The sequence below is a fragment of the Oncorhynchus mykiss genome, chromosome 21, assembly GCF_013265735.2.
Source record: "Oncorhynchus mykiss isolate Arlee chromosome 21, USDA_OmykA_1.1, whole genome shotgun sequence".
In the NCBI taxonomy this organism is placed as follows: Eukaryota; Metazoa; Chordata; class Actinopteri; order Salmoniformes; family Salmonidae; genus Oncorhynchus; species Oncorhynchus mykiss.
The window spans coordinates 41,825,898-41,841,106 of record NC_048585.1 but is presented as its reverse complement, the minus strand read 5'-3'; the positions used below and the strand labels follow the sequence as shown (position 1 = coordinate 41,841,106).

Here is a 15,209-nt window from a genome sequence, read left to right as displayed (position 1 = left end):
TAACAGGAATCTCATAACAGGTACAGGACGTCACATCGACATCATGGAGCACAACAAACTGAAACTGTCGTCCCTGGGTGGGCTCGAACCACCAACCTTTAGATTAACAGTCTAACGCGCTAACCAATTGCGCCACAGAGACTTGTGGTGTATTTAATACTGACGCTAGATCGCTGGCCATTTGTGCTCTCATCCAACTGAACATGGAGTTTACGAAACAACAACACTTTGTTCCAATGGTTGTGTTAACGGTGCATCGAAAGTGCAGCAACATTTTCAAGGAAGTAGCCCTGTAGTTTTCTAATGTTTGTTAGCTGTTTGAATGGCCTTAAAAGGGCAAAGATGTAGCGCAATGTTCGTCAGCGCAACATTATATTAAAAGGCATCTGGCAGGAGTAAATTCAGCCACAATCACAAATATATTATGATAAATATATATTTTAAACAACTGCATTTTCACAAATGTAATATATAATCGCCAAGCCATTCAAAAATAATAGGGGACTGACTCCGGAAGAATGATGAAGTGGCTAGTCACTTTTATGGCGTATAGGCATACATTTACACACAAAACTCTGGACCAACATTGTCTTCTCGCGAGATAAATATAAATAATACGTTTTTTCATACCAGATTGACATCATTTACGTTGTCATACTAGCCAGATTAATAAGAATAAATTATATGTTCCTTGGAGAACACAGAATGATCAAGCTATTGAGTAACAGAAGATCAGAGACCATTGACAGCCATTTTACCAGTAGGTATAGTAACTTGTCATCTTTCATGTTCAACAACACACCAATCACATGTTACAACAGGAAACACAGCAGGTCAAAGCAAGCTTACTGTAAGGCCAGGAAGTCTTCCATATAACTAGGAAATAGAAAGACAGCATCCCTGGGGGGGCTCAAATCACCAACTTTTAAATGAACAGTCTAACGCGCCAAACAAATTGCACCACAGAGACTTGTGGTTATACTGACCCTCAGCAGGCCAAAGTCTCATGGAAGCTCACGCCAAGTCAGGAAGGGGGACTTCACAATCTGAAAAAATGTCATCCCTGGGTGGTGTCAAAGCACCAACCTTTAGATTGACAGTCAAACACACTAACTGATTGCACGAGAGAGGGCTTGTGTTGGCATTGCCCTCAGCACGGCATTTAACAGGAATCTCATAACAGGTACAGGACGTCACATCGACATCATGGAGCACAACAAACTGAAAACTGTCGTCCCTGGGTGGGCTCGAACCACCAACCTTTAGATTAACAGTCTAACGCGCTAACCAATTGCGCCACAGAGACTTGTGGTGTATTTAATACTGACGCTAGATCGCTGCCCATTTGTGCTCTCATCCAACTGAACATGGAGTTTACGAAACAACAACACTTTGTTCCAATGGTTGTGTTAACGTGCATCGAAAGTGCAGCAACATTTTCAAGGAAGTAGCCCTGTAGTTTTCTAATGTTTGTTAGCTGTTTGAATGGCCTTAAAGGGCAAAGATGTAGCGCAATGTTCGTCAGCGCAACATTATATTAAAAGGCATCTGGCAGGAGTAAATTCAGCCACAATCACAAATATTATGATAAATATATATTTTAAACAACTGCATTTTCACAAATGTAATATATAATCGCCAAGCCCATTCAAAAATAATTAGGGGACTGACTCCGGAAGAATGATGAAGTGGCTAGTCACTTTTATGGCGTATAGGCATACATTTACACACAAAAACTCTGGACCAACATTGTCCTTCTCGCGAGATAAATATAAATAATACGTTTTTTCATACCAGATTGACATCATTTACGTTGTCATACTAGCCAGATTAATAAGAATAAATTATATGTTCCTTGGAGAACACAGAATGATCAAGCTATTGAGTAACAGAAGATCAGAGACCATTGACAGCCATTTTACCAGTAGGTATAGTAACTTGTCATCTTTCATGTTCAACAACACACCAATCACATGTTACAACAGGAAACACAGCAGGTCAAAAGCAAGCTTACTGTAAGGCCAGGAAGGTCTTCCATATCACTAGAAATAGAAAGACAGCATCCCTGGGTGGGGTCAAATCACCAACTTTTAAATGAACAGTCTAACGCGCCAACAAATTGCACCACAGAGACTTGTGGTTATACTGACCCTCAGCAGGCCAAAGTCTCATGGAAGCTAACGCCAAGTCAGGAAGGGGGACTTCACAATCTGAAAAATGTCATCCCTGGGTGGTGTCAAAGCACCAACCTTTAGATTGACAGTCAAACACACTAACTGATTGCACGAGAGAGGCTTGTGTTGGCATTGACCCTCAGCACGGCAATTTAACAGGAATCTCATAACAGGTACAGGACGTCACATCGACATCATGGAGCACAACAAACTGAAAACTGTCGTCCCTGGGTGGGCTCGAACCACCAACCTTTAGATTAACAGTCTAACGCGCTAACCAATTGCGCCACAGAGACTTGTGGTGTATTTAATACTGACGCTAGATCGCTGGCCATTTGTGCTCTCATCCAACTGAACATGGAGTTTACGAAACAACAACACTTTGTTCCAATGGTTGTGTTAACGTGCATCGAAAGTGCAGCAACAATTTTCAAGGAAGTAGCCCTGTAGTTTTCTAATGTTTGTTAGCTGTTTGAATGGCCTTAAAAGGGCAAAGATGTAGCGCAATGTTCGTCAGCGCAACATTATATTAAAAGGCATCTGCAGGAGTAAATTCAGCCACAATCACAAATATATTATGATAAATATATATTTTAAACAACTGCATTTTCACAAATTAATATATAATCGCCAAGCCCATTCAAAAATAATTAGGGGACTGACTCCGGAAGAATGATGAAGTGGCTAGTCACTTTTATGGCGTATAGGCATACATTTACACACAAACACACTGGACCAACATTGTCCTTCTCGCGAGATAAATATAAATAATACGTTTTTTCATACCAGATTGACATCATTTACGTTGTCATACTAGCCAGATTAATAAGAATAAATTATATGTTCCTTGGAGAACACAGAATGATCAAGCTATTGAGTAACAGAAGATCAGAGACCATTGACAGCCATTTTACCAGTAGGTATAGTAACTTGTCATCTTTCATGTTCAACAACACACCAATCACATGTTACAACAGGAAACACAGCAGGTCAAAAGCAAGCTTACTGTAAGGCCAGGAAGGTCTTCCATATCACTAGAAATAGAAAGACAGCATCCCTGGGTGGGCTCAAATCACCAACTTTTAAATGAACAGTCTAACGCGCCAACAAATTGCACCACAGAGACTTGTGGTTATACTGACCCTCAGCAGGCCAAAGTCTCATGGAAGCTCACGCCAAGTCAGGAAGGGGGACTTCACAATCTGAAAAATGTCATCCCTGGGTGGTGTCAAAGCACCAACCTTTAGATTGACAGTCAAACACACTAACTGATTGCACGAGAGAGGCTTGTGTTGGCATTGACCCTCAGCACGGCAATTTAACAGGAATCTCATAACAGGTACAGGACGTCACATCGACATCATGGAGCACAACAAACTGAAAACTGTCGTCCCTGGGTGGGCTCGAACCACCAACCTTTAGATTAACAGTCTAACGCGCTAACCAATTGCGCCACAGAGACTTGTGGTGTATTTAATACTGACGCTAGATCGCTGGCCATTTGTGCTCTCATCCAACTGAACATGGAGTTTACGAAACAACAACACTTTGTTCCAATGGTTGTGTTAACGTGCATCGAAAGTGCAGCAACATTTTCAAGGAAGTAGCCCTGTAGTTTTCTAATGTTTGTTAGCTGTTTGAATGGCCTTAAAAGGGCAAAGATGTAGCGCAATGTTCGTCAGCGCAACATTATATTAAAAGGCATCTGGCAGGAGTAAATTCAGCCACAATCACAAATATATTATGATAAATATATATTTTAAACAACTGCATTTTCACAAATGTAATATATAATCGCCAAGCCCATTCAAAAATAATTAGGGGACTGACTCCGGAAGAATGATGAAGTGGCTAGTCACTTTTATGGCGTATAGGCATACATTTACACACAAAAACTCTGGACCAACATTGTCCTTCTCGCGAGATAAATATAAATAATACGTTTTTTCATACCAGATTGACATCATTTACGTTGTCATACTAGCCAGATTAATAAGAATAAATTATATGTTCCTTGGAGAACACAGAATGATCAAGCTATTGAGTAACAGAAGATCAGAGACCATTGACAGCCATTTTACCAGTAGGTATAGTAACTTGTCATCTTTCATGTTCAACAACACACCAATCACATGTTACAACAGGAAACACAGCAGGTCAAAAGCAAGCTTACTGTAAGGCCAGGAAGGTCTTCCATATCACTAGAAATAGAAAGACAGCATCCCTGGGTGGGCTCAAATCACCAACTTTTAAATGAACAGTCTAACGCGCCAACAAATTGCACCACAGAGACTTGTGGTTATACTGACCCTCAGCAGGCCAAAGTCTCATGGAAGCTCACGCCAAGTCAGGAAGGGGGACTTCACAATCTGAAAAATGTCATCCCTGGGTGGTGTCAAAGCACCAACCTTTAGATTGACAGTCAAACACACTAACTGATTGCACGAGAGAGGCTTGTGTTGGCATTGACCCTCAGCACGGCAATTTAACAGGAATCTCATAACAGGTACAGGACGTCACATCGACATCATGGAGCACAACAAACTGAAAACTGTCGTCCCTGGGTGGGCTCGAACCACCAACCTTTAGATTAACAGTCTAACGCGCTAACCAATTGCGCCACAGAGACTTGTGGTGTATTTAATACTGACGCTAGATCGCTGGCCATTTGTGCTCTCATCCAACTGAACATGGAGTTTACGAAACAACAACACTTTGTTCCAATGGTTGTGTTAACGTGCATCGAAAGTGCAGCAACATTTTCAAGGAAGTAGCCCTGTAGTTTTCTAATGTTTGTTAGCTGTTTGAATGGCCTTAAAAGGGCAAAGATGTAGCGCAATGTTCGTCAGCGCAACATTATATTAAAAGGCATCTGGCAGGAGTAAATTCAGCCACAATCACAAATATATTATGATAAATATATATTTTAAACAACTGCATTTTCACAAATGTAATATATAATCGCCAAGCCCATTCAAAAATAATTAGGGGACTGACTCCGGAAGAATGATGAAGTGGCTAGTCACTTTTATGGCGTATAGGCATACATTTACACACAAAAACTCTGGACCAACATTGTCCTTCTCGCGAGATAAATATAAATAATACGTTTTTTTCATACCAGATTGACATCATTTACGTTGTCATACTAGCCAGATTAATAAGAATAAATTATATGTTCCTTGGAGAACACAGAATGATCAAGCTATTGAGTAACAGAAGATCAGAGACCATTGACAGCCATTTTACCAGTAGGTATAGTAACTTGTCATCTTTCATGTTCAACAACACACCAATCACATGTTACAACAGGAAACACAGCAGGTCAAAAGCAAGCTTACTGTAAGGCCAGGAAGGTCTTCCATATCACTAGAAATAGAAAGACAGCATCCCTGGGTGGGCTCAAATCACCAACTTTTAAATGAACAGTCTAACGCGCCAACAAATTGCACCACAGAGACTTGTGGTTATACTGACCCTCAGCAGGCCAAAGTCTCATGGAAGCTCACGCCAAGTCAGGAAGGGGGACTTCACAATCTGAAAAATGTCATCCCTGGGTGGTGTCAAAGCACCAACCTTTAGATTGACAGTCAAACACACTAACTGATTGCACGAGAGAGGCTTGTGTTGGCATTGACCCTCAGCACGGCAATTTAACAGGAATCTCATAACAGGTACAGGACGTCACATCGACATCATGGAGCACAACAAACTGAAAACTGTCGTCCCTGGGTGGGCTCGAACCACCAACCTTTAGATTAACAGTCTAACGCGCTAACCAATTGCGCCACAGAGACTTGTGGTGTATTTAATACTGACGCTAGATCGCTGCCCATTTGTGCTCTCATCCAACTGAACATGGAGTTTACGAAACAACAACACTTTGTTCCAATGGTTGTGTTAACGTGCATCGAAAGTGCAGCAACATTTTCAAGGAAGTAGCCCTGTAGTTTTCTAATGTTTGTTAGCTGTTTGAATGGCCTTAAAAGGGCAAAGATGTAGCGCAATGTTCGTCAGCGCAACATTATATTAAAAGGCATCTGGCAGGAGTAAATTCAGCCACAATCACAAATATATTATGATAAATATATATTTTAAACAACTGCATTTTCACAAATGTAATATATAATCGCCAAGCCCATTCAAAAATAATTAGGGGACTGACTCCGGAAGAATGATGAAGTGGCTAGTCACTTTTATGGCGTATAGGCATACATTTACACACAAAAACTCTGGACCAACATTGTCCTTCTCGCGAGATAAATATAAATAATACGTTTTTTCATACCAGATTGACATCATTTACGTTGTCATACTAGCCAGATTAATAAGAATAAATTATATGTTCCTTGGAGAACACAGAATGATCAAGCTATTGAGTAACAGAAGATCAGAGACCATTGACAGCCATTTTACCAGTAGGTATAGTAACTTGTCATCTTTCATGTTCAACAACACACCAATCACATGTTACAACAGGAAACACAGCAGGTCAAAAGCAAGCTTACTGTAAGGCCAGGAAGGTCTTCCATATAACTAGAAATAGAAAGACAGCATCCCTGGGTGGGCTCAAATCACCAACTTTTAAATGAACAGTCTAACGCGCCAACAAATTGCACCACAGAGACTTGTGGTTATACTGACCCTCAGCAGGCCAAAGTCTCATGGAAGCTCACGCCAAGTCAGGAAGGGGGACTTCACAATCTGAAAAATGTCATCCCTGGGTGGTGTCAAAGCACCAACCTTTAGATTGACAGTCAAACACACTAACTGATTGCACGAGAGAGGCTTGTGTTGGCATTGACCCTCAGCACGGCAATTTAACAGGAATCTCATAACAGGTACAGGACGTCACATCGACATCATGGAGCACAACAAACTGAAAACTGTCGTCCCTGGGTGGGCTCGAACCACCAACCTTTAGATTAACAGTCTAACGCGCTAACCAATTGCGCCACAGAGACTTGTGGTGTATTTAATACTGACGCTAGATCGCTGGCCATTTGTGCTCTCATCCAACTGAACATGGAGTTTACGAAACAACAACACTTTGTTCCAATGGTTGTGTTAACGTGCATCGAAAGTGCAGCAACATTTTCAAGGAAGTAGCCCTGTAGTTTTCTAATGTTTGTTAGCTGTTTGAATGGCCTTAAAAGGGCAAAGATGTAGCGCAATGTTCGTCAGCGCAACATTATATTAAAAGGCATCTGGCAGGAGTAAATTCAGCCACAATCACAAATATATTATGATAAATATATATTTTAAACAACTGCATTTTCACAAATTTAATATATAATCGCCAAGCCCATTCAAAAATAATTAGGGGACTGACTCCGGAAGAATGATGAAGTGGCTAGTCACTTTTATGGCGTATAGGCATACATTTACACACAAAAACTCTGGACCAACATTGTCCTTCTCGCGAGATAAATATAAATAATACGTTTTTTCATACCAGATTGACATCATTTACGTTGTCATACTAGCCAGATTAATAAGAATAAATTATATGTTCCTTGGAGAACACAGAATGATCAAGCTATTGAGTAACAGAAGATCAGAGACCATTGACAGCCATTTTACCAGTAGGTATAGTAACTTGTCATCTTTCATGTTCAACAACACACCAATCACATGTTACAACAGGAAACACAGCAGGTCAAAAGCAAGCTTACTGTAAGGCCAGGAAGGTCTTCCATATCACTAGAAATAGAAAGACAGCATCCCTGGGTGGGGTCAAATCACCAACTTTTAAATGAACAGTCTAACGCGCCAACAAATTGCACCACAGAGACTTGTGGTTATACTGACCCTCAGCAGGCCAAAGTCTCATGGAAGCTAACGCCAAGTCAGGAAGGGGGACTTCACAATCTGAAAAATGTCATCCCTGGGTGGTGTCAAAGCACCAACCTTTAGATTGACAGTCAAACACACTAACTGATTGCACGAGAGAGGCTTGTGTTGGCATTGACCCTCAGCACGGCAATTTAACAGGAATCTCATAACAGGTACAGGACGTCACATCGACATCATGGAGCACAACAAACTGAAAACTGTCGTCCCTGGGTGGGCTCGAACCACCAACCTTTAGATTAACAGTCTAACGCGCTAACCAATTGCGCCACAGAGACTTGTGGTGTATTTAATACTGACGCTAGATCGCTGGCCATTTGTGCTCTCATCCAACTGAACATGGAGTTTACGAAACAACAACACTTTGTTCCAATGGTTGTGTTAACGTGCATCGAAAGTGCAGCAACATTTTCAAGGAAGTAGCCCTGTAGTTTTCTAATGTTTGTTAGCTGTTTGAATGGCCTTAAAAGGGCAAAGATGTAGCGCAATGTTCGTCAGCGCAACATTATATTAAAAGGCATCTGGCAGGAGTAAATTCAGCCACAATCACAAATATATTATGATAAATATATATTTTAAACAACTGCATTTTCACAAATTTAATATATAATCGCCAAGCCCATTCAAAAATAATTAGGGGACTGACTCCGGAAGAATGATGAAGTGGCTAGTCACTTTTATGGCGTATAGGCATACATTTACACACAAACACACTGGACCAACATTGTCCTTCTCGCGAGATAAATATAAATAATACGTTTTTTCATACCAGATTGACATCATTTACGTTGTCATACTAGCCAGATTAATAAGAATAAATTATATGTTCCTTGGAGAACACAGAATGATCAAGCTATTGAGTAACAGAAGATCAGAGACCATTGACAGCCATTTTACCAGTAGGTATAGTAACTTGTCATCTTTCATGTTCAACAACACACCAATCACATGTTACAACAGGAAACACAGCAGGTCAAAAGCAAGCTTACTGTAAGGCCAGGAAGGTCTTCCATATCACTAGAAATAGAAGACAGCATCCCTAGGTGGGCTCAAATCACCAACTTTTAAATGAACAGTCTAACGCGGCCAACAAATTACACCACAGAGACTTGTGGTTATACTGACCCTCAGCAGGCCAAAGTCTCATGGAAGCTAACGCCAAGTCAGGAAGGGGGACTTCACAATCTGAAAAACGTCATCCCTGGGTGGTGTCAAAGAACCAACCTTTAGATAGACAGTCAAACACACTAACTGATTGCACGAGAGAGGCTTGTGTTGGCATTGACCCTCAGCACTGCAATTTAACAGGAATCTCATAAACAGGTACAGGACGTCACATCGACATCATGGAGCACAACAAACTGAAAACTGTCGTCCCTGGGTGGGCTCGAACCACCAACCTTTAGATTAACAGTCTAACGCGCTAACCAATTGCGCCACAGAGACTTGTGGTGTATTTAACACTGACGCTAGATCGCTGGCCATTTGTGCTCTCATCCAACTGAACATGGAGTTTACGAAACAACAACACTTTGTTCCAATGGTTGTGTAACGTGCATCGAAAGTGCAGCAACATTTTCAAGGAAGTAGCCCTGTAGTTTTCTAATGTTTGTTAGCTGTTTGAATGGCCTTAAAAGGGCAAAGATGTAGCGCAATGTTCGTCAGCGCAACATTATATTAAAAGGCATCTGGCAGGAGTAAATTCAGCCACAATCACAAATATATTATGATAAATATATATTTTAAACAACTGCATTTTCACAAATGTAATATATAATCGCCAAGCCCATTCAAAAATAATTAGGGGACTGACTCCGGAAGAATGATGAAGTGGCTAGACACTTTTATGGCGTATAGGCATACATTTACACACAAAAACTCTGGACCAACATTGTCCTTCTCGCGAGATAAATATAAATAATACGTTTTTTCATACCAGATTGACATCATTTACGTTGTCATACTAGCCAGATTAATAAGAATAAATTATATGTTCCTTGGAGAACACAGAATGATCAAGCTATTGAGTAACAGAAGATCAGAGGACCATTGACAGCCATTTTACCAGTAGGTATAGTAACTTGTCATCTTTCATGTTCAACAACACACCAATCACATGTTACAACAGGAAACACAGCAGGTCAAAAGCAAGCTTACTGTAAGGCCAGGAAGGTCTTCCATATAACTAGAAATAGAAAGACAGCATCCCTGGGTGGGCTCAAATCACCAACTTTTAAATGAACAGTCTAACGCGCCAAACAAATTGCACCACAGAGACTTGTGGTTATACTGACCCTCAGCAGGCCAAAGTCTCATGGAAGCTCACGCCAAGTCAGGAAGGGGGACTTCACAATCTGAAAAATGTCATCCCTGGGTGGTGTCAAAGCACCAACCTTAGATTGACAGTCAAACACACTAACTGATTGCACGAGAGAGGCTTGTGTTGGCATTGACCCTCAGCACGGCAATTTAACAGGAATCTCATAACAGGTACAGGACGTCACATCGACATCATGGAGCACAACAAACTGAAAACTGTCGTCCCTGGGTGGGCTCGAACCACCAACCTTTAGATTAACAGTCTAACGCGCTAACCAATTGCGCCACAGAGACTTGTGGTGTATTTAATACTGACGCTAGATCGCTGGCCATTTGTGCTCTCATCCAACTGAACATGGAGTTTACGAAACAACAACACTTTGTTCCAATGGTTGTGTTAACGTGCATCGAAAGTGCAGCAAACATTTTCAAGGAAGTAGCCCTGTAGTTTTCTAATGTTTGTTAGCTGTTTGAATGGCCTTAAAAGGGCAAAGATGTAGCGCAATGTTCGTCAGCGCAACATTATATTAAAGGCATCTGGCAGGAGTAAATTCAGCCACAATCACAAATATATTATGATAAATATATATTTTAAACAACTGCATTTTCACAAATTTAATATATAATCGCCAAAGCCCATTCAAAAATAATTAGGGGACTGACTCCGGTAAGAATGATTGAAGTGGCTAGTCACTTTTATGGCGTATAGGCATACATTTACACACAAAACTCTGGACCAACATTGTCCTTCTCGCGAGATAAATATAAATTAATACGTTTTTTTCATACCAGATTGACATCATTTACGTTGTCATACTAGCCAGATTAATAAGAATAAATTACTATGTTCCTTGGAGAACACAGAATGATCAAGCTATTGAGTAACAGAAGATCAGAGACCATTGACAGCCATTTTTACCAGTAGGTATAGTAACTTGTCATCTTTCATGTTCAACAACACACCAATCACATGTTACAAACAGGAAACACAGCAGGTCAAAAGCAAGCTTACTGTAAGGCCAGGAAGGTCTTCCATATCACTAGAAATAGAAAGACAGCATCCCTGGGTGGGGTCAAATCACCAACTTTTAAATGAACAGTCTAACGCGCCAACAATTGCACCACAGAGACTTGTGGTTATACTGACCCTCAGCAGGCCAAAGTCTCATGGAAGCTAACGCCAAGTCAGGAAGGGGGACTTCACAATCTGAAAAAATGTCATCCCTGGGTGGTGTCAAAGCCCCAACCTTTAGATTGACAGTCAAACACACTAACTGATTGCACGAGAGAGGCTTGTGTTGGCATTGACCCTCAGCACGGCAATTTAACAGGAATCTCATAACAGGTACAGGACGTCACATCGACATCATGGAGCACAACAAACTGAAAACTGTCGTCCCTGGGTGGGCTCGAACCACCAACCTTTAGATTAACAGTCTAACGCGCTAACCAATTGCGCCACTAGAGACTTGTGGTGTATTTAATACTGACGCTAGATCGCTGGCCATTTGTGCTCTCATCCAACTGAACATGGAGTTTACGAAACAACAACACTTTGTTCCAATGGTTTGTGTTAACGTGCATCGAAAGTGCAGCAACATTTTCAAGGAAGTAGCCCTGTAGTTTTCTAATGTTTGTTAGCTGTTTGAATGGCCTTAAAAGGGCAAAGATGTAGCGCAATGTTCGTCAGCGCAACATTATATTAAAGGCATCTGGCAGGAGTAAATTCAGCCACAATCACAAATATATTATGATAAATATATTTAAACAACTGCATTTTCACAAATGTAATATATAATCGCCAAGCCCATTCAAAAATAATTAGGGGACTGACTCCGGAAGAATGATGAAGTGGCTAGTCACTTTATGGCGTATAGGCATACATTTACACACAAACACACTGGACCAACATTGTCCTTCTCGCGAGATAAATATAAATAATACGTTTTTTCATACCAGATTGACATCATTTACGTTGTCATACTAGCCAGATTAATAAGAATAAATTATATGTTCCTTGGAGAACACAGAATGATCAAGCTATTGAGTAACAGAAGATCAGAGACCATTGACAGCCATTTTACCAGTAGGTATAGTAACTTGTCATCTTTCATGTTCAACAACACACCAATCACATGTTACAACAGGAAACACAGCAGGTCAAAGCAAGCTTACTGTAAGGCCAGGAAGGTCTTCCATATCACTAGAAATAGAAAGACCGCATCCTGGGTGGGCTCAAATCACCAACTTTTAAATGAACAGTCTAACGCGCCAACAAATTGCACCACAGAGACTTGTGGTTATACTGACCCTCAGCAGGCCAAAGTCTCATGGAAGCTAACGCCCAAGTCAGGAAGGGGGACTTCACATCTGAAAAACGTCATCCCGGGTGGTGTCAAAGCACCAACCTTTAGATTGACAGTCAAACACACTAACTGATTGCACGAGAGAGGCTTGTGTTGGCATTGACCCTCAGCACGGCAATTTAACAGGAATCTCATAACAGGTACAGGACGTCACATCGACATCATGGAGCACAACAAACTGAAAACTGTCGTCCCGGGTGGGCTCGAAACCACCAACCTTTAGATTAACAGTCTAACGCGCTAACCAATTGCGCCACAGAGACTTGTGGTGTATTTAATACTGACGCTAGATCGCTGGCCATTTGTGCTCTCATCCAACTGAACATGGAGTTTACGAAACAACAACACTTTGTTCCAATGGTTGTGTTAACGTGCATCGAAAGTGCAGCAACATTTTCAAGGAAGTAGCCCTGTAGTTTTCTAATGTTTGTTAGCTTTTTGAATGGCCTTAAAAGGGCAAAGATGTAGCGCAATGTTCGTCAGCGCAACATTATATTAAAAGGCATCTGGCAGGAGTAAATTCAGCCACAATCACAAATATATTATGATAAATATATATTTTAAACAACTGCATTTTCACAAATGTAATATATAATCGCCAAGCCCATTCAAAAATAATTAGGGGACTGACTCCGGAAGAATGATGAAGTGGCTAGTCACTTTTATGGCGTATAGGCATACATTTACACACAAACACACTGGACCAACATTGTCCTTCTCGCGAGATAAATATAAATAATACGTTTTTTCATACCAGATTGACATCATTTACGTTGTCATACTAGCCAGATTAATAAGAATAAATTATATGTTCTTGGAGAACACAGAATGATCAAGCTATTGAGTAACAGAAGATCAGAGACCATTGACAGCATTTTACCAGTAGGTATAGTAACTTGTCATCTTTCATGTTCAACAACACACCAATCACATGTTACAACAGGAAACACAGCAGGTCAAAAGCAAGCTTACTGTAAGGCCAGGAAGGTCTCCATATCACTAGAAATAGAAAGACAGCATCCTGGGTGGGCTCAAATCACCAACTTTTAAATGAACAGTCTAACGCGCCAACAAATTGCACCACAGAGACTTGTGGTTATACTGACCCTCAGCAGGCCAAAGTCTCATGGAAGCTCACGCCAAGTCAGGAAGGGGGACTTCACAATCTGAAAAATGTCATCCCTGGGTGGTGTCAAAGCACCAACCTTAGATTGACAGTCAAACACACTAACTGATTGCACGAGAGAGGCTTGTGTTGGCATTGACCCTCAGCACGGCAATTTAACAGGAATCTCATAACAGGTACAGGACGTCACATCGACATCATGGAGCACAACAAACTGAAAACTGTCGTCCCTGGGTGGGCTCGAACCACCAACCTTTAGATTAACAGTCTAACGCGCTAACCAATTGCGCCACAGAGACTTGTGGTGTATTTAATACTGACGCTAGATCGCTGGCCATTTGTGCTCTCATCAACTGAACATGGAGTTTACGAAACAACAACACTTTGTTCCAATGGTTGTGTTAACGTGCATCGAAAGTGCAGCAACATTTTCAAGGAAGTAGCCCTGTAGTTTTCTAATGTTTGTTAGCTGTTTGAATGGCCTTAAAAGGGCAAAGATGTAGCGCAATGTTCGTCAGCGCAACATTATATTAAAAGGCATCTGGCAGGAGTAAATTCAGCCACAATCACAAATATATTATGATAAATATATATTTTAAACAACTGCATTTTCACAAATGTAATATATAATCGCCAAGCCCATTCAAAAATAATTAGGGGACTGACTCCGGAAGAATGATGAAGTGGCTAGTCACTTTCATGGGTATAGGCATACATTTACACACAAACACACTGGACCAACATTGTCCTTCTCGCGAGATAAAATATAAATAATACGTTTTTCATACCAGATTGACATCATTTACGTTGTCATACTAGCCAGATTAATAAGAATAAATTATATGTTCCTTGGAGAACACAGAATGATCAAGCTATTGAGTAACAGAAGATCAGAGACCATTGACAGCCATTTTACCAGTAGGTATAGTAACTTGTCATCTTTCATGTTCAACAACACACCAATCACATGTTACAACAGGAAACACAGCAGGTCAAAAGCAAGCTTACTGTAAGGCCAGGAAGGTCTTCCATATCACTAGAAATAGAAAGACAGCATCCCTGGGTGGGCTCAAATCACCAACTTTAAATGAACAGTCTAACGCGCCAACAAATTGCACCACAGAGACTTGTGGTTATACTGACCTCAGCAGGCCAAAGTCTCATGGAAGCTCACGCCAAGTCAGGAAGGGGGACTTACAATCTGAAAAATGTCATCCCTGGGTGGTGTCAAAGCACCAAACCTTTAGATTGACAGTCAAACACACTAACTGATTGCACGAGAGAGGCTTGTGTTGGCATTGACCCTCAGCACGGCAATTTAAACAGGAATCTCATAACAGGTATACAGGACGTCACATCGACATCATGGAG

The 15,209-nt window shown here is 40.9% G+C and overlaps 12 non-coding genes across 12 annotated transcripts; all 12 read right to left on the bottom strand.

Moving 5' to 3' along the window:
• Window positions 1-68: 68 nt before the first annotated feature.
• trnan-guu lies at window positions 69-142 on the bottom strand. The gene has a single exon. It is a non-coding gene; the product is annotated as a tRNA-Asn (tRNA).
• Window positions 143-1,232: 1,090 nt separating this feature from the next.
• Window positions 1,233-1,306, bottom strand: trnan-guu. The gene has a single exon. It is a non-coding gene; the product is annotated as a tRNA-Asn (tRNA).
• A 1,090-nt stretch (window positions 1,307-2,396) lies between these two features.
• trnan-guu lies at window positions 2,397-2,470 on the bottom strand. Its single transcript has one exon. It is a non-coding gene; the product is annotated as a tRNA-Asn (tRNA).
• A 1,092-nt stretch (window positions 2,471-3,562) lies between these two features.
• Window positions 3,563-3,636, bottom strand: trnan-guu. The gene has a single exon. It is a non-coding gene; the product is annotated as a tRNA-Asn (tRNA).
• A 1,093-nt stretch (window positions 3,637-4,729) lies between these two features.
• Window positions 4,730-4,803, bottom strand: trnan-guu. Its single transcript has one exon. It is a non-coding gene; the product is annotated as a tRNA-Asn (tRNA).
• Window positions 4,804-5,897: 1,094 nt separating this feature from the next.
• Window positions 5,898-5,971, bottom strand: trnan-guu. The gene has a single exon. It is a non-coding gene; the product is annotated as a tRNA-Asn (tRNA).
• A 1,093-nt stretch (window positions 5,972-7,064) lies between these two features.
• Window positions 7,065-7,138, bottom strand: trnan-guu. Its single transcript has one exon. It is a non-coding gene; the product is annotated as a tRNA-Asn (tRNA).
• A 1,093-nt stretch (window positions 7,139-8,231) lies between these two features.
• On the bottom strand, window positions 8,232-8,305 carry trnan-guu. The gene has a single exon. It is a non-coding gene; the product is annotated as a tRNA-Asn (tRNA).
• Window positions 8,306-9,399: 1,094 nt separating this feature from the next.
• On the bottom strand, window positions 9,400-9,473 carry trnan-guu. Its single transcript has one exon. It is a non-coding gene; the product is annotated as a tRNA-Asn (tRNA).
• Window positions 9,474-10,566: 1,093 nt separating this feature from the next.
• Window positions 10,567-10,640, bottom strand: trnan-guu. Its single transcript has one exon. It is a non-coding gene; the product is annotated as a tRNA-Asn (tRNA).
• A 1,100-nt stretch (window positions 10,641-11,740) lies between these two features.
• trnan-guu lies at window positions 11,741-11,815 on the bottom strand. The gene has a single exon. It is a non-coding gene; the product is annotated as a tRNA-Asn (tRNA).
• A 2,248-nt stretch (window positions 11,816-14,063) lies between these two features.
• On the bottom strand, window positions 14,064-14,137 carry trnan-guu. Its single transcript has one exon. It is a non-coding gene; the product is annotated as a tRNA-Asn (tRNA).
• Window positions 14,138-15,209: the final 1,072 nt, after the last annotated feature.